The sequence below is a fragment of the Giraffa tippelskirchi genome, chromosome 10 (assembly GCF_054371585.1).
Source record: "Giraffa tippelskirchi isolate mGirTip1 chromosome 10, T2T-mGirTip1v1.2.pri, whole genome shotgun sequence".
In the NCBI taxonomy this organism is placed as follows: domain Eukaryota; kingdom Metazoa; phylum Chordata; class Mammalia; order Artiodactyla; family Giraffidae; genus Giraffa; species Giraffa tippelskirchi.
Genome location: NC_137284.1, coordinates 45,884,302 through 45,907,762, shown reverse-complemented (window position 1 = coordinate 45,907,762; position 23,461 = coordinate 45,884,302). Strand labels below are relative to the sequence as shown.

Below are 23,461 nucleotides of genomic sequence, written 5' to 3'. Positions count from 1 at the left end.
GGATGGCGGAGCCTGGTGGGCTGCCGTCTATGGGGTCACACAGAGTCGGACACGACTGAAGCGACTTAGCAGCAGCAGCAGCAGCACAGTGAGGTCGTGAAGAGCAGAGACTCTGGGGCAAGGTTGGGGCCAGGGACAGTTGTGGTCCTTCTTGGAGAGCCAGGGTGTCCTCTGCTGGATTCACAGAGGCTCCGGAGGCCAATTGTGTTATTCCCCTTGCTCAGATGAGGAGACGGCTCAGAAGTGCCTGTGTCCCCAGAGCTGGTGCGGGGTGTTTGCTCGCATGGCAGCCCTGATGTCTGTGAGTCCAGAGCCTGGGGAGGCGGGGGTCAGGCCGCCCTGCCGGGGCTGGACTCCGTCCTGGAGACGGGGCTGGATGAGGGCTGCGGTTAGACGGGCGGCCCTGGGGGCTGCATGGAGTCCGCAAGGGGCCCACAGAGGAATGAGGCCATGAAGGTAGCTGGCCCAAGAGAGCGTGAGGGTTGGCGTCACGCCGTTGAGGCCGGCAGGTAGTGGGCACAGGGGAGGGCTGGCCGTGGACGGTGTTCACACCTTAAAGCTGGACTTGAGAGACGGGGGGTCAAGCCTCCGCTCTCCTCCCTGCCCCTCATGGCCAGTCTCGTGCCCACAGGTGGGGTATTGATGCCATGTGCAGACTGAGAGCCTCTCTAGAAACCACGGCGGCCTCCTGTGGTTTCTCAAGCTGGAGGAAGGTGCTGGACTAAAACCCCAAAGCCCTCCCCTGTCTTCGCCCGCCCACCTGGCCTTTGTTGCCACCTTTCCTGGGGCAGCTCAGGATGGAATTCAGGTTCTCAGACCCCAGTCCATGAGGGATGTGCTGGCTTGAATGTTCACGCTTCAGATGAAAGGATTGGAGGGGAAGAGCCCCGTGGAGGCTGCCTCCCTGGGTGGAGTCCGCACCCTCCTGCTCCGGGGGACCCACGGTGCTGGCTGTGGGCCTCACCTCTGATGGGTCCCCCAGGGCTGACCCGCCTCTGGATGGGGGTGGCTGGTTGGTGGGCGGTGGTGGTGGGCGAGTTCTCGGGGTGGCCGGCCCTGCCGGGAGGTGAGCCTACCGCCCAAGGAGTGCAGCGCGGTGGGGAGCCAGGCCGTGCTTGGGAGAAGCAGCGTCGAAGCCCAGGGGCGCGCGCGGTGCCTGTGCTCGCTGGGGCCTGTGGGTCCCGCCGCCACGTAAGGAGGACGCTGGTTCCGGGCCCTCTCCCCTCACCAGTGCCGGCGTCCGTGCAAACTTGCCCAGGCTTCCCATCTTCCAGCTTGCGTAAATACTTGGACTCTTCAGGTAGCTCCTGCTGAGCTCCCGTCCGTTGGCCAGGTGCTGGCTTTTCTTGGGCTGCGTCCTCACTGCGAGGGGGCCGAGGGTCCTTGCTGGGCCTGCCTGCTCCCGGCTTCTGCAGGCATGGCCTCGCCCCGGTGAGCCACACATGCGGACTCCGCTGTCCTGCTGTGTGGGGGGCACCCCGTCCTCCCACGACGGGGGTTCTATTCCTTGTCCTGAGGGTGGTCCCCTAGCCGTGGGCTGTTCCAGTGCCCCATGTGTTTGGGGCACTGATGGGGCACCTGTTCTCATGGAAGGAAAGCCCCTGCCCTCTCAGCTGTCAGCCTGCCTCCTGAACATCATGTCCTAACAAAGCCCCTCTCTTTTTCTTTTTGCTCTGTGTTTAGCTGTGTATTTGTGTGTGTGTTTTAGTTATTATTAGGAAGCAAACAAGGTCCTTATCAAATCTTTAAATTTACAGACATGTTTCTATGGGCAAGCAGAAAGAGTAAGTGTTTACCCAGAATATCACTGATGGATCTCTCCTTGTTCCACGTTGTTCTTGCTCTGTGGGCAGAACCCTCTGATGTGTGTACCAGTTCCGTTTCAGTGTGGAATGTGGAGGGAGGCTTGATTGGTTGTTTGGAGGGAGCTGAATGGGTGGATGCTGGGCTGCCAGCCGGGCTGTCCTTGGAGCCTCAGGAGCCTGGCAGGAAATGGCTCAGATGGTAAAGAATCCACCAGCAGTGCAGGAGACCGGGGTTTGATCCCTGGGTTGGCCAGATCCCCTGGGAAAGGAAATGGCAACCCACCCCAGTGTTCTGGCCTGGAGAATCCCCTGGACAGGAGCCTGGCTGGCTGCACTCCATGGGGCCACAGAGTGTGACACGACTCAATGACTGATACTTGCCCTCCTTTCCCTTTTTCTCCAGCTTCACTTGGGAGCGGCTTTGCTAGTGACAGGGTGACTGCCCCTCTGCTGTGGGAAAGGGAATTCTCCTTCACCCAGGTTCTCACTTTCTTTTCATCCTGTGGGGTGAGAGGGAGGCGAGTCTCGGAACAGTGGCTCCTGGAGCCCAGCGGCTTCGGGGGGGCAGCTGCAGCTCCCACAGCGCCGCCCTGAGCTCTCGCACCATCCACCTTGCCCTTCCTCCCTGTCCACCCTGATCCCGTCTGTCTGTAGCTTACAGATTGCACTTGAACTTCCTTATTCATTCTTGCAAAGACCTTGGAGTATGGCCCCAACTTGTTCAAATCGCTGTGGCAGCTTCATGCCAGAACACAAACAACCCTGCTTTGGTGGTGGTGGTATTTTTTAATCAGTTTGTTGCCTTTTTTCTAAGCAATACATGAATTTGTTACTCTCTTGCACCCCACCCTCCCATCCAGGTAGTGAAGTCCGCAGCAGCAAATAGAGTTCTTCTTCCCCGGAACCCCTCCCTCAAGCGGCCCCTCCGTGCTGACTCCTCAGCCGGACTGATTGTACCTTCCATCAGCCTGTCCAGACACAGAAACATACAGTTTTGTTTCTTCTGTAAGCATAAATTGGATTGCATCATATATATTGTTTCACTATTTTATCTTTTCAAATAATGGATCTTACAGATCTTTTCATGCATTCTCTCTCTTTGTCTACAAAATATTTTATAGTATAGATATATCATAATTTATGAGTCAGTCCCCCACTGATAGACATAATCTCACTCGTTAGTTTTGCTATTACATCTTCATACAGACATACTGCGTGTATTTCTCTAGGAGTGGAATCAGTATGCCACAGGTTCTTCATGTTTGAACTGTTACAGCAAATCCCCACGCTGCGCTCTTGAGGGCTGCACTGGTTTAAACTACCAATAGGTAATGAGGCCGCCCCTTCCCCGTGGGCTGCCATTCTGCTAGACGATAGAAGTGGATAGTGTTTATAGGCATTTCACCATTGCTGGTGTGGCTATGAGACTCACTTGGCTTTCGGATCTTAGTTGTGGGGGAGGCATCATAGCCCTGGAGGATGAGGACACTGAGCCCCTAGGACCACGGCTCTGCTCAGGGTGTCCTGCAGACAGGGGTGGGAATGTGGCAGTGGAAGCAAGTGCTCCTCATTTCACGTTCTCTCCACTTTTCCCGGAGGCTGGGCACTATAATGGATCATTTTAATTCTGGCTTGACCTGCCAGAGTCTTTCTGCGAGCCTTTCCCCAAGGAGGCAAGTGCTTGTAAGCAGCGCATTGATAGCAGTTCTGTTCTGCGTAGCTAAGGCAGAGGTGCCAGGCCAGGGAGCTGAGCTAGGGGCACGCATGCCAGAATGTCAGATGCTCTGGCTTTGGGAGTAGCCTCTGTTCTCGGCATGAAGCAGCACCCTGCGGCAGGGCTGTCCCTGCAGCAGCACGGTGCCCCTCCGCCCCTCCTGGCTCGCTTGGGAAGACCGTGACGGGCAGTCCCTGAGCAGCCTGGGCGGGCAGAGGGCATGTCCGGAGGCCTCACCTGGTCTTTCCCTGCGTGCTGAGCCGCACAGTGGGCTTTGGGAGCTCTGACTTAATGACAGCATCCTGCACCTGCTGGTCAAAGAAGGCCAGGAGGCAGGAGTGATGGAGGCGCGGCTGGGGTGGGAGGAGACTCCACTTTCAGCTCTTGCTCTGTCGTTCATGGCTGTGTGATGTAAGTACAGTTGTTTTTTCTCCCGGCCTCGGTTTCCTCATCTGTAAACCAGGAATAATATCAGCACCCACCCCACAGGGCTGTTGAGGGGAGTCAGGGAGTCATGTTTGTAAAGATTAGCACACTACTAGCATGCACTCAGCAACAGTAAGCAACTACTACTTTCATTTATGTTCTCCTCTCCTTAGTGGCGGTTTAATTGCTAGGTCATGCCTGACTCTTTGCAACCCCATGAACTGTAGCCCAGCAGGCTTCTCTGTCTGTGGGGATTCTCCAGTCAAGAATACTGGAGTGGGTTGCCATGCCCTCCTCCAGGGGATCTTCCCAACCCAGGGATCAACCCAGGTCTCCTGCATTGCAGGTGGATTCTTTACCACTGAGCCACCTGGGAAGCCGCTTTCCTTAGTGAGTGTTTCTAAATGCACGAATGAGTGTTGCCTTGGGTGAATGCAGCAGTGCAGATCGTCTGGTAACTTCGAGGAGGGTACAGGCAGACCCGGGTCAGGCGGGGCTGTGGGAATGCCCCAGGGTAAAGGGTTCAGGGTTCTCTTCCTGCACCAGCCCTGCTGTGGGCTGTCAGAGCAGAGGCCCCCGTTTACTTAGGGTGACTGGGTCCTGCGGATCCTCTAACAGCCTCTCCGCTTTGTTTCCGAGGCCAAGCCGGGCCGTGAGAGGAGCTGTGCGGCTGTGAGCCTGGTGGCTCAGCATGGAGGTGGGATGGGGCTCTGGGCTCGGGGTTCAGGGCTCTTTACCCTGTTCTGCACGCCAGGTAAGTGGGCTACATGCTGCCTCTTGTAGCCGCGGGAAAAGAGAACCACGCAGTGCTCAGTGTGCCCTGCAGAGTCTGCCGTCTGCTGCTCCGGGCCTTGTGAGCTGAGGTCGCTGCAGGGAGGGCCGGGGAGTGCAGCCCGCGGGTGGGGGGCTCTCGCTTCACCCCTGCCTGGTTGTGCTCCAACATCGCCGGCCCTGGGGTGCTGATGGCGCCGGTCTCCTGCCCTGACCACGTGTGTGTGTAGTGCATGCGGGTGCGATGGCACACTCTTCTGAAGTCCCTGGTATGTTTTCTGATGGTTTCTGCAAACCGGAGAGGCCTGCTGGCTGAGTGTGAGTAGGGCTGTGCCCAGGGTTCCAGAGGACCCTGGCCGCCTGGGTCCAGGGGGCAGAAAGGAATCCTGGTCCAGGGAGCAGAGCGTGGTGGGGGAGCCCGGTGTGTGCAGGCCCAGAAGGAACAGAGCCGCCTGGTGGGGACACAGGGGAGGCCTGCAGACCGTGGGGAGTGTGTGCCAGGGTGTGACTGCAGGGCGTGCAGAGCCCTGGGTGCAGTGAGTCCAGGTACGTGTGTGTGCCAGGGTGTGACTGTAGGATGTGCAGAGCCCTGAGTGCCGTGAGTCCAGGTGCGCGTGTGTGCCAGGGTGTGACTGCGGGGCGTGCAGAGCCCTGGGTGCCGTGAGTCCAGGTGCGTGTGTGTGCCAGGGTGTAATTGCAGGGCATGCAAGCACGAGTGCCCTGTGGTGCGAGCTGGACTTTAGGGCAGCGCTCAGAGAGCGCCAGAGGTGTCACCCTCAGCGTCAGATGCTGGATGGCTGTCCCCCGGCTCCCAGGCCTGAGAGGGCCTCGTGGAAGCAAGCCCAGGAAGATGGGCCTCGCTCGCATCTTCACCAGCAGGCTGGCCGGCTGCCCTTGGTCTGTAGGATAGGACACTGCCCTGGGGTGGCCTGGTTCAGGTCGCGGCTCTGCCAAGGGGTCGCCTGGAGCCTGCGCTTCCTGCTCTCCACTCCACGCGTGTGCTCACTGAGGGCTTGCGTGGCAGTGGCTCGCTCGGCGCCCGGAGTCACTCAAGGTTGCTTCTCAAAGGAAGAAACGAGGTCTTGATTCAGTTCTGGTCCTGGCTCTTCTGTCTCTGAGTGGAGCTGGGACACCGGCCCTTCAGTTGTGCCCTCTGTAGGGTGGGGGCAGCACCCCACCTCCCTTCTAGGCTCATCTTCATTCACTCAGAATCTGTCCAGCAAATACATTTTTTCAGGTGGATGGTATTCTATACGTTGGGCATTTTGCATCCAGCGAAAGGCATCAGAATCCTTTTCTCTTGGGGCTTATTTTCTCGTGAGGGGCAACAGACCATAAATAGCTGATCGCAATTCATGGTACATGTCCCAGTTTCCTAGTGCTCTGTAACAAAGGACCGAAAACCAGATGGCTTAAACACCAGGGCCTTCTTCCCTCGCTGTCCTGGGGTACCAGGGCGCACCTGTCCCTTGCTCCCCCCATTTCTGGGGGTGCCTGTGTCCTCTGCTCCCTGCCTCCATCACTGCACGGCATCTTCCCGGTGTCTGTGGCCCCTCTCTGTGTGCGGGCCCCCTCCTCCACATGACCTCGCCCTAACAGTGTACATCTGAAGGCCCTCTCTCCAGAAGGGGTCACGTTCTGAGCTTCCAGGTGGCTGTGGGTTTGTGGGGACACTGGTGGACCCAGAACAGTGTGTGAGGTGGGGATGGCTGCTGAAATGTCAGGGGAGCGCCTGGGGCAGGGGGTGGTGAGGTGCTGAAAGCGGGTCTAGGCAGGCCTTGCTGAGCAGTCGTGTCTGAGGGGAGTTGTAGCGTGGAGGGGACTGAGTTCCCACCTGGGGCAGCTGCCACGGAGGCCGCAAGGTGGACGTGTGCGCCTGCTGGGCTGGTGTGGGGGCGCAGAGGTGGAAGTCATGTGCCTGCATGTGTGTGTGTGTGTGTCTGTGTGTGTGTGCCTGCGTGTGTGTGTGCGTGTGTGTGTGTGTGTGTGTGTGTTTGGGGTGGGGGGCCTTTTGCCCCCGGGGGATGGGAGCCAGTGTCGAGCCGCAAGCACAGCGAGAGCATCACTGGCAGATGAGCAGCCGGTTGAGGCTTTTCCAGGTTTAGATGCCGCTGCAGCGCCGTGTTTGGGCGCCTGGGTATTTTGCAGCAATTGTCTCTCTCTGCTCTATTGACCCTCGACCCACCGCCCTCTCCTGTCTGTCCTGCGTCCTCATAGATGCCTGTGCACCACCCGCTCCCCACGCGGAAATCACAAGCAAGAAGAGAAAGCAGAGAGGCCGGGGCGCCAGGGCCGCGTCTTGCCGACAGCCCCCGCGCAGGAGCTGTCCCCTGGGATGGAGCCCGCGCCCCGGCAGGTGTACAACAGGCTGACTGAGGCCCGCGTGCCCAGGGCGCTCAACGCCCGCATCCTTCCGCGGATCCAGTCACCATTAGAAGAGTGCAGTCAGTGCCTCGGCCGGCCGCCTCCCTTGGCCTGCAGAGCGCAGGGCTGGGAGGGGCGCGGCACAGGGGCCGGGCGCGCGGCCGGCTTGTCGCCGGCCCGCAGAGCTGTGCACCGTTGTTCCTGTTTGCTGTGAAAATACTCGGGCCCACCATTGTAGTCGTTGGAAGGAAGGCGCCCTGGGAATGGCTGGCCCGACGTGGGCTGGTTTGGCCCACGTGGCCCCCAGGGACTAATAACTGCGGATTGCTCGGCGTCGAAGCTCCTTCTCTGGCTCCCGTTTGATTTCCTCTCTGCGTCTCCAGAGGAAAGGGCCTGGCACATCTGCGATCCGGGCCTGGGAGGAGTGGCCGCGGGTGGCCCTGCTTTGGGCCGGCTTCCAGGCTTCCCCCTGCGAGGCTGGTGCAGGAGCAGCCGGTCCAGGAGGTGACCTGGGGCCGCTGGCACTGCCAGCCCTCCGGGGAGCGCCGCTTTAGGAGATAATTAGGTGTAAGCAGAGATGGAAATAGAACTCCGCGGCGCCCGGAGCAGCTGCTCCTCTGTCGGATTTCAGGAACTGCCTTGGGGGTGCCCCTCGCTCCCTGCCCCAGCTTTCTAACAGAGTACTCATCCATCCAAAATGAAACTGGGGGAAGGCCATGCCTCGCCGGGAACAGAACCTTAAAGTGTGTTTTGTGGGATCGTGGTTCCTTCTCCAGAGTTGTTCCGGGGGCTGCTTCCCCAGCGCAGCAGAAGGGCTTCCTTCTTTGCCGGGCAATCGGTAAGTTTTGACTCATGTGGCGTCCCCGGGAGTCAGTGGAGTCTGGCCTCGTTTCTGCATTAGAGGCAGAGAGGCCTTGCCCAAGGTGGGGAGCCAGGCAGAGCCCCAAGGTCCCGGTGAAACAGGCTCCCTGTCCTGTGCCAGGTGCCGTTGTCTCTGCTGATGCCTCCAAGTGTGTGCGTGCCCAGGTGTGTCCGGCTCTCTGCGACCCCATGGACTGTAGCCCGCCAGGCTCCTCTGTCCATGGGATTCTCCAGGCAAGAATACTGGAGGGGGGTGCCATTCCCTTCTCTAGGGGATCTTGCCCACCCAGGGATCAAACCTGCGTCTTCTGCGTCTTTCCTGCATTGACAGGAGGATTCTTTAACGCTGAGCCACTGGGGATGTGCCCCAAGCACGTAGTAAATAAGGACTGTACATACATACTGGATATCGGCCCTGATGGTTTCTTTCTGTTTTTTATTGTGTGTGTTTTTTTTAAACTGGGCATCTGTGAGCTACCTCAGGACCCTGAGAGTTCAGCCTTCCGGCCCGAAGTCAGGACTGGTCTCATCCCTGCAGCCTTGGGGCTGTCACTTGTCTCCTGGGCCTGGGTGACCTCCTCCTTCCCGGGGGCTGGATGGGCTGGCTGTCATGCGTGTCTCCTTCCTGTGCCCCCACAGCGTGGCACAGGCCCTGGGGTGATTTGCCTGCAGTGGCTCCCCTGTCACTGCAGGAGCTCCCGAGGGCAGGGAGCCTGGCGCGCAGAGCTCCCCCGGGCTCCCCCGGGCCCTTGTACAGCTTGGCTGGACCCCGGGGTCTTGCTCTCTGGGTGAGCGTCAATGGGGAGGGAGGAACAGGTGGCCGGGGTTTGACAGACACCTCCCTCCTGGCTTTGGGGGCAGGTGTCCCCAGCTGTCCAGCGTGAGCTCTGTGTTCCTGCCTCAAGTTTCATGCAACTTTTGATCCTTGCCCTGAACAAAGTCCCTTTATTTCTGGATGTTGTAGTGAGTTATTTCTGCACTTTTGCAGAAAAGAAGGGATCATGACGACAAAGTTGACTATATATTATATCCCAAATTTATGAAATATCTATGCTTTGGAAAAATACCACAAAGAATTTTATTTCACTGGTTGCCTCTGGATTTTAGTATTAAAGGAGATTCTTTTTATCTTTGTATTTTTCAGCATTTTCCATGTTGAGCACGTATTGCCTAGATAATAAAAGCTATTAATATTAAAATTACTATAAATAATAAATAGCTATTTATTACGATTTTGTATGTGCTACACACATAAGAATTGCCATTACACTCTTATTTAATCCTTGTTATGAATCTGTGAGGTTCTCTAACAATATAAAAGCTAGCCTATTTTATTGTGGTGAAATATACAAAATTTACCTTTTTAACCATTTTTAAGTTTTGTGGCATGAAGTACATTCACTGTGAGATCCTTTTTTTGAACTCCTTATTTTAGAAATGAGGAAGCTGAGATTTAGAGAAACAAAGATGCTTAAGTCACAGAGAGTAAGGAAACAGGATGTAGACCCAAGGTGCTGGTACTCAGAGGTCTAGGATCTCTGGTTTGTGGCTGCTGGGGTATGTGATTACCATTTGATCGCAGAAAGCAGTGTATGTCTGGTGTGTGTCTCTCTGGAGTTGGGTTTAGTGTGTTTACAGGGAGGTGGGTGCTCACCTGGCTTGGGGCATGAGTGGCTGACATAAGTGACACCACGTTTGATGATTTCTCTGCACCTGTTTGTTAAGCAGGTGGAAGTGTGTGTGTGTGTGTGTGTGGCCTGTGTGTTAGAGTTCTGTCTCCAGAAGGTGCTCAGCCGTAGGGGCCAGTGGGAAGACCAGCAGGCTAGAGCTCAGATACCTGGCTTTCCCAGGCCTGGGCGCACTGTGAGGGTGATTTTAGAGAAAAGGCATTGATCTTGGAGTTAGGAGGTCTGTGCAGCAGACCTGATTTTTACCATGGAGTAGACATGGAGGAGAAGGCAATGGCACCCCACTCCAGTACTCTTGCCTGGAAAATCCCATGGACAGAAGAGCCTGGTAGGCTGCAGTCCATGGGATCTCGAAGAGTCGGACACGACTGAGCGACTTCACTTTCACTTTTCACTTTCATGCATTGGAGAAGGAAATGGCAACCCACTCCAGTGTTCTTGCCTGGAGAATCCCAGGGACATCGGAGCCTGGTGGGCTTCCGTCTATGGGGTTGCACAGAGTCGGACACGACTGAAGCGACACAGCAGCAGACATGCTGTGGCCTCAATTTCCTCATTTCTAAGCGGGCGATGAAAGTACTTGTTCTGCTTGTCTCCTGTGACTGCAGAGGATTAAATGTCATGATGGGGTCAAAGTGCTAAATAAACTAAAGGCCTACCAAGTAAATTTCTGGGATAGGTATTTGAGAGCTCAGTCTGGGGAGAGGAGTCTATTGCTGCTGATGCTGGAGACCTGGGGAGGGTGGATTTGGATGTGAAGACTAGCAGCTTTGCTTCGACTTGTTCTCTTTGGTTTTGGCCGTCAGCTTGCTTCCTCCACCGTTGCTTAGTTGGTGAAAGACAGTGTTCCATTGTCTGCCTCGTACTGTATGTTGGAATGCTCTGGGATTTTACTGGCTTTGACTCTGCCAAGGCCCTTGGATTCACTTCCCTCCTTCCCCCATCTCTTGCCCCATGGCTCACACTGACCTAGTGAAATGAATTATGATAGAGGAGGTCTGTTTTGTAGCTACCTGGTGGTTGAAACTATGTAGCAGCTTTCCCTGGTCTCCTGTGCCTTCCTCATCTTTATAGCCAGCAAAGTCTGTCTGTTTCTATTCCCTAATCTTGAGGAGCCAAGCGTGGGAGTGGGTGGGACCTGGAAGACTTGCTGGTGAGGCGGCGGTGGTGAACGCAGCAGTGGTGGTGAACGCAATGCTTGCTTCTTGCTGCACCAAGACGCTGTGAAATATCACTGTAAAGAAGACAAAGTCTCAAAGAGCCCACTGTGTCCCGGAGAAGGTATAGATGCTCCAGAAACAACTATGAGGGTGAGGGATAGGTAGCTTGAAAATGGACTGTCAAGAGAAGTGGTAGCCTTTTGTTTAAATGACTGAGAATACATCATGGGAGCTGGTCGGGGGTGCACTGTTGTCATGACTTTGAGACTCTTTGCTTTTTAACAACTGTTTGAATCAGCTGTTTTTAAGCTAAGGTTTCTGTCTGGCCCCTCCCAAGAAAATTTCTTGAGCCATCACTGTTTCAGTGCATGTTTTGAATGACAGGAGAGCTGGAGTGCTGTGCAGGGCCCTGCGGAAGTCAGTGGACCCACCCGCCCCCTTGGGTCTGGCGTTGGGAATGGTACTGGAAGACTAAGTAGGTCACAGAGATCTATTTTGAACTGAGTGTGGCCAGGCTGCCTGGACGTTTAATTTCCGGATCAAATATTGTTGGGCTTGTTTGCCCACGAGGTTGGCAGCGAGCACTCTCTGGTGGGTCGTGTGGTATATTTGTAAAGTGTGAAGAGTCTGGAGGTAAGGAGACTGCCAGCCACTTCTCCTGCTGGTAGGGGCGCCGGTGGTGGAGAGGTTTCAGAATCCTCCCAGAAGACGGGGGAGTGTAGTTTTCCCCACCCCACGGCCTTGATTTGTCTGAAAATGGTCAGTCCTCATTAACTTTCTGAAATCTTTTTCTTTTCAAGAATGAGATCTAGTTATTACCCAGCGCTGGGTGGCTTCTGCTTATGTTAGGAAGAGCAACTAGTTGCTGATCAAGTCTTTTAGGTGTGTTGTTTCATTTAATCCTCACAACAACTTTGGAAATGGGGAGTGACTGCCCCTGTTTTGTAAGGCAAGAAACAGAACCACGTGATGCCAGCAGACCCGGTGTGTAAGTAGCAGGGCCAGAGATTTGAACCCAGGTCTTTCTTTTTAATTTTGTTAAAACCTTTAATTTTGTATTGGAGCATAGCTGATTAGCAGTGCTGTGATAGTTTCAGGTGCACAGCAGCTCAGCCACAGTTGTGCATGTATCCATTCTCCCCCAGACTCCCTCCCGTTCCTGCTGCCGCATAACATTGAGCAGAGGAACCCAGGTCCCTCTGCCCAGTCTGGCCTCTTGCTTCACTCCGCATGCTCTTGGGAGCCCATCTGGGAGCGGGGAGTGGGTAGCAGCTCCTGGGCCTGTTCGGAGGCAAGGAGTGACCTCCCCCCGGAGGGGAACAGGTGTGGGTGTGGGGGCGCCAGCCTCCCGACTCAGAGGCTTCTGTGCGCCAGTGGAGCCATGTTTCATACTACTTCTCTGATCTGATGGACCACAGAATCGTCGGAATTTTGCTCTTTGTTGGCGTTTCCTCTTTTTTCTCTAGGTGTTCTTGCCTAAGGCCTTGGGTGAGTGCAGTGGGGCTGTGAGATCCGTGAAGAGACGCAGGTGGTGATGGAGTCATCTCCACTCACTTCTTGGGATGCAGGGCCTGTCCGCCTGGACATCCCTCTGTCCTCAGGACTCTGCTTTCCCTGCGTTTCTGAGGAGTAGACACAAGCTTTCGGGTGTGTGTTTGCCCGTCTTTCTCTGCAGCTCTTTCTTCCCTGTGAGCCTCTTGCAGAGCCCCAGCAGTCAGCCTGCTGCTCGTGGTGTCTGGGTCGTGGGCGTGTCGCACCGCTCAGGCACTGTGCACAGGCTTGCCGCACAGGCTTGCCTCACAGTGCTCCCAGTGAGCCGCCGTCACCCCAGCTCACAGACTGGTTCTTTTTCTTTTCTTTTTTGCAAATTTTATTTGTTTGTTTACTGACTGCACTCAGCCTCTGTTGCTGCCTGCGGGTTTCCTCGAGCTGCAGAGCTCTGGGCTGCTCTCCAGTTGCAGCGGCGGTGGCTTCTCTTCTCTGGTTGCAGAGCACAGGCTCAGTAGTTGAGGCACACGGCTTAGTTGCTCTGCAGCATGAAGAATCTTCCCAGACCAGGGATCCCTGTGTCACCTGTATTGGCAGGCGGATTCTTAACCACTGGATCACCAGGGACGTCCCTGGATGGTTGCTCAAGGGACATCACAAACCTGAGACTTTAGGGTAACATACTGCATAGGCTCCTCTGATGTTTCAGACAAAACATCAGTGGGGGTATTAACTGAAACTCAGTTGTCTTCTGAGCATGAATGTGTGCCCCCTTCACACGCTGCCCCCACTGGCAAGGATGCCGTGGGGCCTGGGGGCCACGTCTGGGCCCATCCTGGTGTCCCTCGCAGTCACCTCCCAGCTTTTTACTCAATCTCTGCGTCTGTGTCCCCTAAGCCGGGCATAATAATAATATCTCAAGGAGCTGAGTGCATCTGTGTCCCCTAAGCCAGGCATAATAATAATATCTGAAGGAACTGAGTAGATGTAAACGAGACAGCGTACATGAAATCACCCGGAACTCAATGACCAGGTTACTATTTTCTGTCTTTATTTTAAGCCAGCATGACTTGGAGAGATCACAGACCTTTAACTCGGGTGCAGAGGCCTGAGACACTCCCACAGCCCCGAGAGCCTTAGTGACTGACCTCCCCGGTACACTCTCTCCTCCAGAGCAAGAGAGAGGACGGAGCATAAAGAGTCCTATTTTAGCCAGGTGTTTCCTAAGACTTTTGGTCTGGGAGTTGGGTAGCTGACATTTGCTTCATTCGCTGGGACCAGAGCGCTAAGGGTGTCCTTGTTAGCCACATGGCCACTCTCAAGTGCCCAGGCCCAGTAGTTTAAAAAATGAAGAAATGCCAAAATAAGATGTTAGAAACAGATTTTTTTATTTTTAATTTAAGTATGATATTTTGGGCGTCCCTCGTGGCTCAGATGGTAAAGAATCTGCCTGCAGTGTGGGAGACCTGGTTTCGATCCCTGGGTTGGGAAGATCTCCTAAAGAAGGGCATGGCAACACACTCCAGTATTCTTGCCTGGAGAATCCCTGTGGACAGAGGAGCCTGGCAGCTACAGTCCATGGGGTTGCAGAGTCAGACACAGCTAAGCAACTAAGCACATCACACACACATGGTAGATTTACAATGTTGTGTTAGTTTCAGGTGTGCAGCCAAGTGATTCAGTTATATATATATATAGCTTAAGATACTGAATATAGCTCCCTGTGATATACAGTCCTTGTTGGTTATCTATTTTATATATAGTAGTCTATATGTGTTCATCACAAGTTCCTAATTTGTCTCTTCCTCCACCCCTTTCCTCTTTGGTAACCATAAGTTTTATTTTCAGTGTCTGTTTCTGTTTTGTAAATAAATTTATTCATGTGATTTTTTTAGATTCTGCATGAAAATGCTATCATATGGTATTTGTCCTTCTTTGTATACTTACTTCACTTAGGGTAATCTCTAGGTTCATCCATGTTGCTGCAAATGCCATTACTTCATTCTTTTTTATGACTGAGTAATATTCCATTGTGTGTATATGCCACATCTTCTTATCCCTTCATCTGTCATGTTGCTTCCATGTCTTGGCTGTTGTAAACAGTGCCACTAGAAATAGTGGGGTGCATGTATCTTAGATGAGTTACAGTTTCCATCTTTTCTGGATATATGCCCAGCAGTGGGATTGCTGGGGCATGTGATAACCCTCTTTTTAGATTTTTAATGAATCTTCATACTGAGAAACAGGTATTTCAAATATACACATTGGACACATGAATACTTTTAGTACACACATATACAGTGACTTTATAATCTTAAGATGACTTTTAAATTCTAACTTTTGAGGCCTCTGGCCTCACCTTTCAGAAGACCTACTTAACCATCCAGCAGATTCAGTCTTATTTTTGACTGCCTCATGGGAGGGCTTTCATCCTAGCCACCCTTACTTCCTCTTGTAATTTTGATTCTGGACAAATATAGAGCAAGTTCCAGAGGAACCAGAAAGGCAATCAGTGATTTTCCATCTTTGGAGATTCTAGTCTTGTGATATTTGTCATGTGGTCTTAAACAGGTGACCTTACTTCCAGCCTCAGGGAACTTACAGTCACATCAGGGAGGGAGCGCTGGAGTTGTAACAGTCCTGCTGTTGCTGTGGGTATATCCAAGGATGGGCTTCCCTGGTGGCTCGGTAAAAAATCTGCCTGCAATGCCGGAGATGCAGGTTCGATCCCTGGGTCAGGAAGATCCCCTGGAACAGGAAATGGTTATCCACTCCAGTATTCTTGCCTGGGAAATCCCATGGACAGAGGAGCCTGGTGGGCTACAGTCCATGGCGTTGCAAAGAGCTGCACACAGCTTAGTGACTGAACAACAACAAGAGCAGACAAGGATGCTTTTCTTCCTGGCTTGAGACCTGGCTTGGAGGTGGTAGTTTCTGATTCTTAATACATTAGCAGTTTGTGAGCTTGTAGTTTTTTCCTACTAAGAAAAGTCAGCTAGGATTAAGGAGTGGGCCTTCCAGCATGAGCTGTGCTCTCCCTGGACGCCTGGGTTTCCGTTACACCACCTGGCACAGTGGGTTATACAGTCACCTGTTAACTGTTCATCTGCCCAGTTTGAGGGCACGCTCCGAGGGCAGGCGCTTGGCTGAGGCCCCATCGTAGCTTAGGCACCTCACATGTCATGCTTCCTGTAGCTGCTGCTGCTGCTGCTAAGTCGCTTCAGTCGTGTCTGACTCTGTGAGACCCCACAGACGGCAGCCCACCAGGCTCTGTAGCCCCTGGGATTCTCCAGGCAAGAAAACTGGAGTGGGTTGCCATTTCCTTCTCCAGTGCATGAAAGGGAAAAGTGAAAGTGAAGTCGCTCAGTCGTGTCCGACTCTTCGCGACCCCATGGACTACAGCCTACCAGGCTCCTCTGTCCATGGGATTTTCCAGGCAAGAGTACTGGAGTGGGGTGCCATTGCCTTCTCCAGCTTCCTGTAGAAAACAGACCTTTCCCCGCCTGAGAGGTCTGAAGGCGGCCCTCCGCGTGATGGAGGGGCCGCAGGCTGCCTGCGACCACTGGGGGGTGTCAGGCGCTGCGGGGCGGAGGCCGGGGTTCCAGACGTCGAGGTCTGTCCGGAAGGCAAGGCTTGGCTCCCTCCCGCCCGGCCTGCGACAGGCTCGGAGGTGAGTGGCATTGGCTCCTAGTTTACAGGCCAGAATCCGGAGGACTCAGGCAGCGCTTGGGTGCAGGTCAGCGGACTCCAGGTGCAGGCCCTTGGCTACCCTGGTGACTGCTGTGTCCGCCCCGGGACATGTGCAGCCGTACGCATTGAAGTGACCTGGCAGCTTAAGAAACTTAAGCTAGATGTAAGGGCCACCTTCCTGATTGTTTTCTGCCTTTTTATTTATTTATTTTTTAAAATTAGAGCTAAAAGAGGGCATTCTGGAGCAGGGCTTTTCAAGGTATCATCCAGAATCTTCAGTCACCGAGTCAATTTAGTAGGTTGACACATTGAAAAAAATGGAAAGGGCTTCCCTGGCAGTACAGCGGTTAAGACTCTGCACTCCCAATGCAGGGGGCACAGGTTTGATCCCTGGTTACGGAACGAAGATTCCGCGTAAACCGTGTGTGTGGTTCAGCCAAAAAAAAAAAAAAGGAAAGGGACCTAAGAGTATGGGATTAAGAGATACAGGCTACTATGTATAAAATTAATAAGCAACAAGGATATATTGTGGAGTCTCCCTGATAGCTTAGCGGTAAAGAATCCACCTGCAATGCAGGAGACACAGGAGACTGGGGTTAGATCCTGGGGTCGGGAAGACCCTCTGGAGGAGGGCATGGCAATCCACTCCAGTATTCTTGCCTGGAGAATCCCGTGGACAGAGGAGCCTGGTGGGCTACAGTCCATAGGGTTGCAAAGAGTCGCACACAGTTGAGCGACTGAGCACACAAGGATGTATTGTACAGCACAGAAAATATACCCAATATTTTATGATAATTTTCAGTGGAATATAATGTATAAAAATATTGAATCATTGTGTCGTACACCTGAAACGACTGTAATATTGTAAACCGACTATACTCGAATTAAAAAAGAAGGAAAGAGGTTAGGAAGTGTCAGCTCGTCCCACACGGTCAGGCTCCGTGTGTGCATGTGTCCCAGATCACGATGGAAATACCTTGCTGACCGGAAATACATTTCACGGCCAGAAATACCCTAGAGATTCAAGGATTTGTTTAGACCCGTCTGGCTTAGATGGTCGAGTTCTTAGGGGCAGAGATCTGTTTTCTCTTCCCTTTTATGTTTCCTTTATCCAGCTGGTTTGTCTGGGAGAACCGCTAGCGTTTTCCCTTCAGACTGGAAGAAGGGAAAACCTGCCCTGCTCTGTCTGAGGAGACGGCAGGGGGCCTTCCTGGGCTTTGTGCGTGAGGGGAGCGGAGAGCCCCGTGGAGTGAGGTGTCTGAGGGCTCCGCGCTCACGTCTGAGGGGAGCGGAGGGCCCCGCGGAGTGAGGTGGCCGAGGGCTTGGCGCTCATGTCTGAGGGGAGCAGAGTGAGGTGTCTGAGGGCTTGGCGCTCACGTCTGAGGGGAGCGGAGAGCCCCGCGGAGTGAGATGTCTGAGGGCTCGGTGCTCATGTCTAAGGGGAGCGGAGGGCCCCGCGGAGGGAGGTGGTTGAGGGCTCAGCGCTCACGTCTGAGGTGAGCGGAGGGAGGGCCGCGTGGAGGGAGGGAGATGGCCAAGGGTTTGGCGCTCACGTCTGAGGGGCCCGGGTTCCGCTACAGCGTCAGGGTGTGTGGCCCTGGGTAACTCTCTTAGCCCTGCTGAGCTTCACTTTCTCTGTCTTTAAAGCTGACTGTAAGAGGGGCACCTCCTGCCGAGTGTGGTGGGCATGAAAAGAGAGAGCTCGAGCGAAGGGCCTTCACACAGCTCTGGGCATCCGATCCGTGGGCAGGAGGCCTTCTCCGCTGCCCTTGTCTTTGTGATTCACATTGAGAGACTGTGACTTGCGCTGGGCCTGCGGCAGGTGCCCCTCGTGGAGCTGCAGTTCTGTGGCGGGTGTAGATCGTGAACAGACCAGAAGCCCGAGCCTGTGGGTTGGTTGTGCAGGGAAACGTCGTGGTGTTGCGCTGGGGCAGGTGTCTGCAGGCAGACGTTCTGGTTCTGCAGCTTACAGAGCGAAGCATCCTCCGTGTACGATGAGATGGCACTGTCACTGCGGTATCTGAGAAGATTAATGGCATTTCTTACAAAAGTCAGATGCTTTTTATTTAATCAAAAAGCATCACTTTCAATTTAATGTCATTTTTTACATTTTGACAATTTTCAAAAATAACTTTTCTGAAACTGAACATCGCCACGCTTATGATTAAACTGGTGATTCTGTGATGTTTTTAGTGGAAGCGCCAAGATCTGGTAAACACTGATTTCTGAAATCACCAACTGGGCCTGGCAGTACCACTATCCAGTTAGAATTAACTATGTGAAAATAAATATGGAACTTGTTGAAAGTGATAGATGCCAGACAAAATCCCAAAGGGATGTGTTTTGGCTCCAGCCTCTAATTTTTCAGGCCTGAGTCTAATCAGTTCTGTTGTCTGGGCTGGAGAGTCTTAAGCCTTCTTTCTCACCAAAGTTAAAATATTTTTGTTCTTTATATCCCTTAGTGCTGATTTTTTTTTTTCAATCTTGAAGGGCAAGGTGATAGACAATAAAAACTCTCCAGTGATAAGAAGTTTCTGGTGTACATTTTAGTTAAAAATGTGACTTCCTCCCTTGTTTGGAGGCAGTCAAATATTAATATAAGGGTCAAGAGCACGGATTTCAACTAGACCTAGGTTTCCATCCTTCATGTGCTGCTTTTTTTCCCCTCTTATTTATTTTTCCTAGCTGTTCTGAGGCATAATTAACAAATAAAAAGTGTATATTTTTAAGGAGTACCACAAGATGATTTGATGTACATACACATTGTGAAATGATTATCACAATCAAGTAAATTAACACATGCATCACCTCACATAGTCACCGCTTCTGTTGTGTGTGGTGAGAACACTGAGGATCTTTGCTTGTAGCAAATTAGGCATTCAGTATTATTAACCTAGTCTCCATGGTGCACCTTACACCCTAGAATGTATTCATCTCATAACTGAAAGTTTGTGCTCTCTGGCCATCATCTCCCCACCCCAGCTACCACCATTCTGTCCTGTGCTTCTCTATGGGTTTTGATTTTTTTAGATGCCACGTATCAGTGAGATCATGCCGTGTTTTATGTGTTTTTCTGTGTCAGGTTTCTTTCACTTAGCATAATGCTTTCCAGGTTCATCCATGCTGTTGTATATTTCCCTGTGCTTCTACCAAGCTTTGTGACTTTGGGCCAGTAGCTTAACCTCTCTGCACCTCATCTGTGAAATGGGCTAATAATAGTACCACATGCGTGCTAAGTCACTTCAGCTGTGTCCAACTCTTTGCGGCCCTATGGACCATAGCCCCCCAGGTCCCTCTGTCCATGGGATTCTCCAGGCAAGAATACTGGATTGGGTGGCCTTTTCCTCCTCCAGGGGATCTTCACGATCCAGGGATTGCACCGGGGTTTTTTATGTCTCCTGCATTTGCAGGCATGTTGTTTACCACTAGCACCGCCTGGGAAGCCCAATAATAGTACTTACTACTGCCTTACAGTTTGTTGAGGATTGAATGGGGTAATACCTGTAAAGCCCTCATTGTAATGTGTGCTTGTAAATTCTTCAGCACAAGGGTGCTGTCACCAGCACCAGCACCGCCACCATCAGTGCTGTTTAGTGGAAGGCCTTCCAGGGGGCCAGGGTTATAGACCTGGCTTTGCCATTGTTAACAGTTGGTCCTGGATATGTTGCTGAATCTCTCCGATCCTCAGTATTGTTTTCTCTAAAACAAAGGAGGGGCATGGACGTCACACACTCCTCTCTCTAATACTCCGCTTTGCAGCCAGGCATTCCGTTTTTTCTCGGGCCTGAGTGACGTGATGCTGAGTGCCAGGAGAATCCCACTTTATTAAGGACCTGTAGCTCTCTGTCCTGATAACCTTTGTTTTTTTTCACCTAGATTTTATATTATTCTCGGAATATGTCCCTTTCCCTCGCCTCCGTCAAATGAGTCCTTGTGCTTTTTTATACTCTTTCCCATTGGTCTGCCTGGTGGGCGGGAGTTAAGTCTTGACTTTGTAGAAGCTCACACATAGGGATGTTACAAGTAAGGATGTGTGTGTGTGTGTGTGTGCACGCGCGCTCAGTCATGTCCAACACTTTGGGACCCTAAGGACTGTAGCCACAAGGCTCCTCTGTCCATGGAATTTTCCAGGCAAGAATCAAACCCTTGTCTCTTGCTTCTCCTGCATTGGCAGGAGGATTCTTTACCACTAGTGCCACCTGGGAAGCCCACTTTGCTGTTGGGTTTTAAATCATGTCCATGTTTGTCTTTATCACGTTCCCTAGTCCAAGCACCGAGTCTGCCTGTATCTGAAGCGACCAGGCAGAGCCACTCACAAGAAAGGAATGACTTTTTTTGATTCATAATAAGCTACCTTTTCCTTTGTTTCCTTCCTGGCCTTGGTTTTAGTTTGAACTTTAAAGGGCTTGCTAGAGCTAATCTGGGAATAATTTTGCCTCTTGCACATGCATCTTTGCTAGACTGTGCTTTGGCCCAAAGCGGGGCTGTGGACTTAATCTGAGGCCACCGCTGGTGTTTCAGATGTGGCTTTGTGGAGAGCCACGCACAACGAGCTGAATGAATTTCTGTCTACTGGAACCCCTGTTCCCCCCACGCCCGCTGGTGATCCTGCCTGTCTCCTGGCTCACCGCCACTCCCGTCACACCGGTGTCTTGCTTGTGTCAGAAGAGTCGGTTTTGTCATTTGTGGTTAGCTCACTCTGCCTTCAGCGAGCTATTTTCTTCTTCACTTAATTTCAAGGTGTCGATGTGGCCTCTCCTGGGGCAGTCCCTCCACATTTCCGTCTTGCCACTGGCCTTCCTGCTAAAGCGTCTGCGGTGATCAGCTGCATAAAGCCGATGAGGCAGGTGCAGAGAGGCTGCGTACGCATCCTGGGCTGCTCTCTGCGTACACATCCCCCCTCGGCCCAGAGAGAGTCTCAGCGAGTCGTTCTGCAAGTGATGCTCCTGGCTTAGAGCTGATGTGAAGTGTTACTTTAAGAGATGGGACATGCTTTTTTTTTTTTTCAAATTAAGACTTCACATTTTAGAGCAGTTTCTAGTTCACAGCAGTCTTGAGCAGAAGGTAGAGATTTCCACATTCCTCCTGCTTGCCCCTACCGTGTAGAGAACCGCCCCATCATCAGCCTCCCCCACCGGAGCGGCACAGTTGTTGAAACACACAGACCTGCATAGACACATCCTGATCTCCCAGAGTCCATCCTTTACTTTGGTGTTTATTCTTGGGGCTGTCTGTTGTCCAGGTTTGGACACATGTGTGATGGTGTGTATCTATCATCCTGGTGTCACACAGGGTCTCACTGCCCTGAAACCCTCAGCGCTCTGCCCGGTCCTCCTTCCTCTCTGTTTAGGGTCCCCCCAGTTTACCTTTTGCACTACGACCTATGGTTGGAATGCACAGTGTGGAGTCCTCTCAGATGGGCCTCTTTCACTTAGGAGTGCACTATAGTTTATCCACTCACTTACCTTGGTTGGATATGAAGGATACCTTGGTTGTCTCCAAGTTTTGGCAGTCATGAAAACAGCTGTTATAAACATCCAAGTGCAGGTTTTACATGGACATACATTTTCACGTCTTTTGGGTGAACCCCAAGGAGTGTGATTTCTGGATTGATGATAAGAGTATTTTTAGTTTTGTAGAAGCTGCTAAGATGTCTTCAGTCTTCCAGTGCCTGTTTTACATTCCCATCAGCAGTGAATGAGAGTTCTTTGCTCCACATCTTCACTAGCATTGGCTGTTAGTATCTTCTGGATTTTGGCCATTTTAATAGGTGTGTAGTGGAATCTCATTCTTGTCTTAATTTGCATTTTCCTGATGACAAATCATGTGGCAAGATTATTTTTTAAGGAGTGCTGTTTTGTTTTTTTTTTCTTTTACACCAGGGACTTCTGTCTTTTCAAGGAGAAAAATGGTTGCACTAAAAATGAGAGCCAGAGCAGAGAATCCAGTCTTCCTTGATAACAGAAAGCCCACCCCACTTAGGACCTGTGCTGGGCCCTCGCAGCTATTTCCTTTGGTTCAGAAGTCTCAGAGCCCGCCTCCTGGTTTTGTGTGGACTCCTGGCTTAGGAGTGATTTTTGTTGTTAAAAATACTGTGGAAATACAGCAACCCTTGTTAATTATTTGGTAGAGTTGCGTGAGAGTCCCTTGGACAGCAAGAAGATCAAACCAGTCAGTCCTAAAGAAATCAGTCCTGAATATTCATTAGAAGGACTGATGCTGAAGCTGAAACTCCAATACTTTGGCCACCTGATGTGAAGAACCAACTCATTGGAAAAGACCCTGATGCTGGGAAAGATTGACGGCAGGAGGAGAAGGGGACGACAGAGGATGAGATGGTTGGATGGCATTACTAATTCAATGAACATGAGTTTGGGCAAACTCCAGAAGATAGTGAAGGATGGGGAAGCCTGACGTGCTATAGTCCATGGGGTCGCAAAGAGTCAGACACGACTGAGTGACTAAATAACAAGAATTACATACCTTAGCTTTCTCCTGCTAGTGTTCTCAGTTTTTTAAAAAGAAGTGTACTGTTTGGGTTCCTTCTGCCCAGACTTGAGCTTATTGAAAGAAGGGGTGAGACTAGAAAAATGTTTTTTTTTTAACTTCTTTGATCTCACTGAGGTTTTGCATTTTGCTTTCAGTGTCCTTCTGGCTTTCCTTTGTAGCATTTCCTATTTTCAAGATATGTTGAGGGTTCCTTAAAAAGTTAAACATAGCATTACCATGTTGTTTGTTGTTGTTTAGTCACTCATTTGTGTCTGACTCTTTGTGACCCCATGGACTGTAGTCTGCCTGGCTCCTCTGTCCATGGGATTCTCCAGGCAAGAGTACTGGAATGGGTTGCCATTTCCTTCTCCAGGGGATCTTCCTGACCCAGGGATCAAACCTGCATCTCCTGCATTGCAGGCGGATTCTTTCTCATCTGAGCCACCAGGGAAGTGCCCAGTGAACACCAGCGTTTGTCTCTGGTCTGTGGACGGAGACAATGAAGTGGCCACAGCTCAGGAAGAGAAGCAAGATGCTGGAAGCAGAGAAATGGGGGTGATTCCAGTGATCTAGGTTTTTAGGTTAGACCATTGAGAAAAGGGTCAAAAGCTCCCACTTCTTGGATTCCTTTTAGAAGTCACCATAACCACGTGCAGCCAGTGGAACCAGCAACAGCAAAGAACATTTGTGAAGCAGTTGCGAGGGTGAGAGCTGTGTTTGATAAAGAAGAAGGAACCGCCCCCCCCAGCAGGTTACAGAGCGGCGGGCCCCCGCCCCCCTACTTCCTTCCCTCCCACGGGCCCTGCCTCCTGTGTTGGCCCTTTAGTCTCTTCAGAGAGTTGGGCTCTTGCCTTCATCTTGGTTGACTTGGGTTTGTGTTTCTGATTTCTGCTTCCTTCCTCAGAAGCAGCACCTTTAGTTGTCACCTGGGCAGAGAGGAGTAAAAAGACGTGGCCCCAAGGAGAGAACTTTCACTCAGCTGTAGAGAGTCAGAAGGGAGCTGGG

General features: G+C 52.1%; 1 protein-coding gene across 11 annotated transcripts in view; it reads left to right on the top strand.

Moving 5' to 3' along the window:
• Window positions 1-23,461, top strand: part of SMCO4 (single-pass membrane protein with coiled-coil domains 4) — a 95,038-nt gene that overhangs the window by 16,811 nt on the left and 54,766 nt on the right. Inside the window, exon 1 of one of the 11 annotated variants that reach the window (XM_081536636.1) lies at window positions 6,934-7,918. The exons of 9 other annotated variants lie outside the window; for them this stretch is intronic. The gene's annotated coding sequence lies outside the window, so the exon portion shown is untranslated. Of the gene's footprint in view, window positions 1-6,933; window positions 7,919-10,756; window positions 10,911-23,461 lie in introns of those variants that run through there. One more of the 11 variants, XM_081536633.1, reaches the window with a different exon arrangement.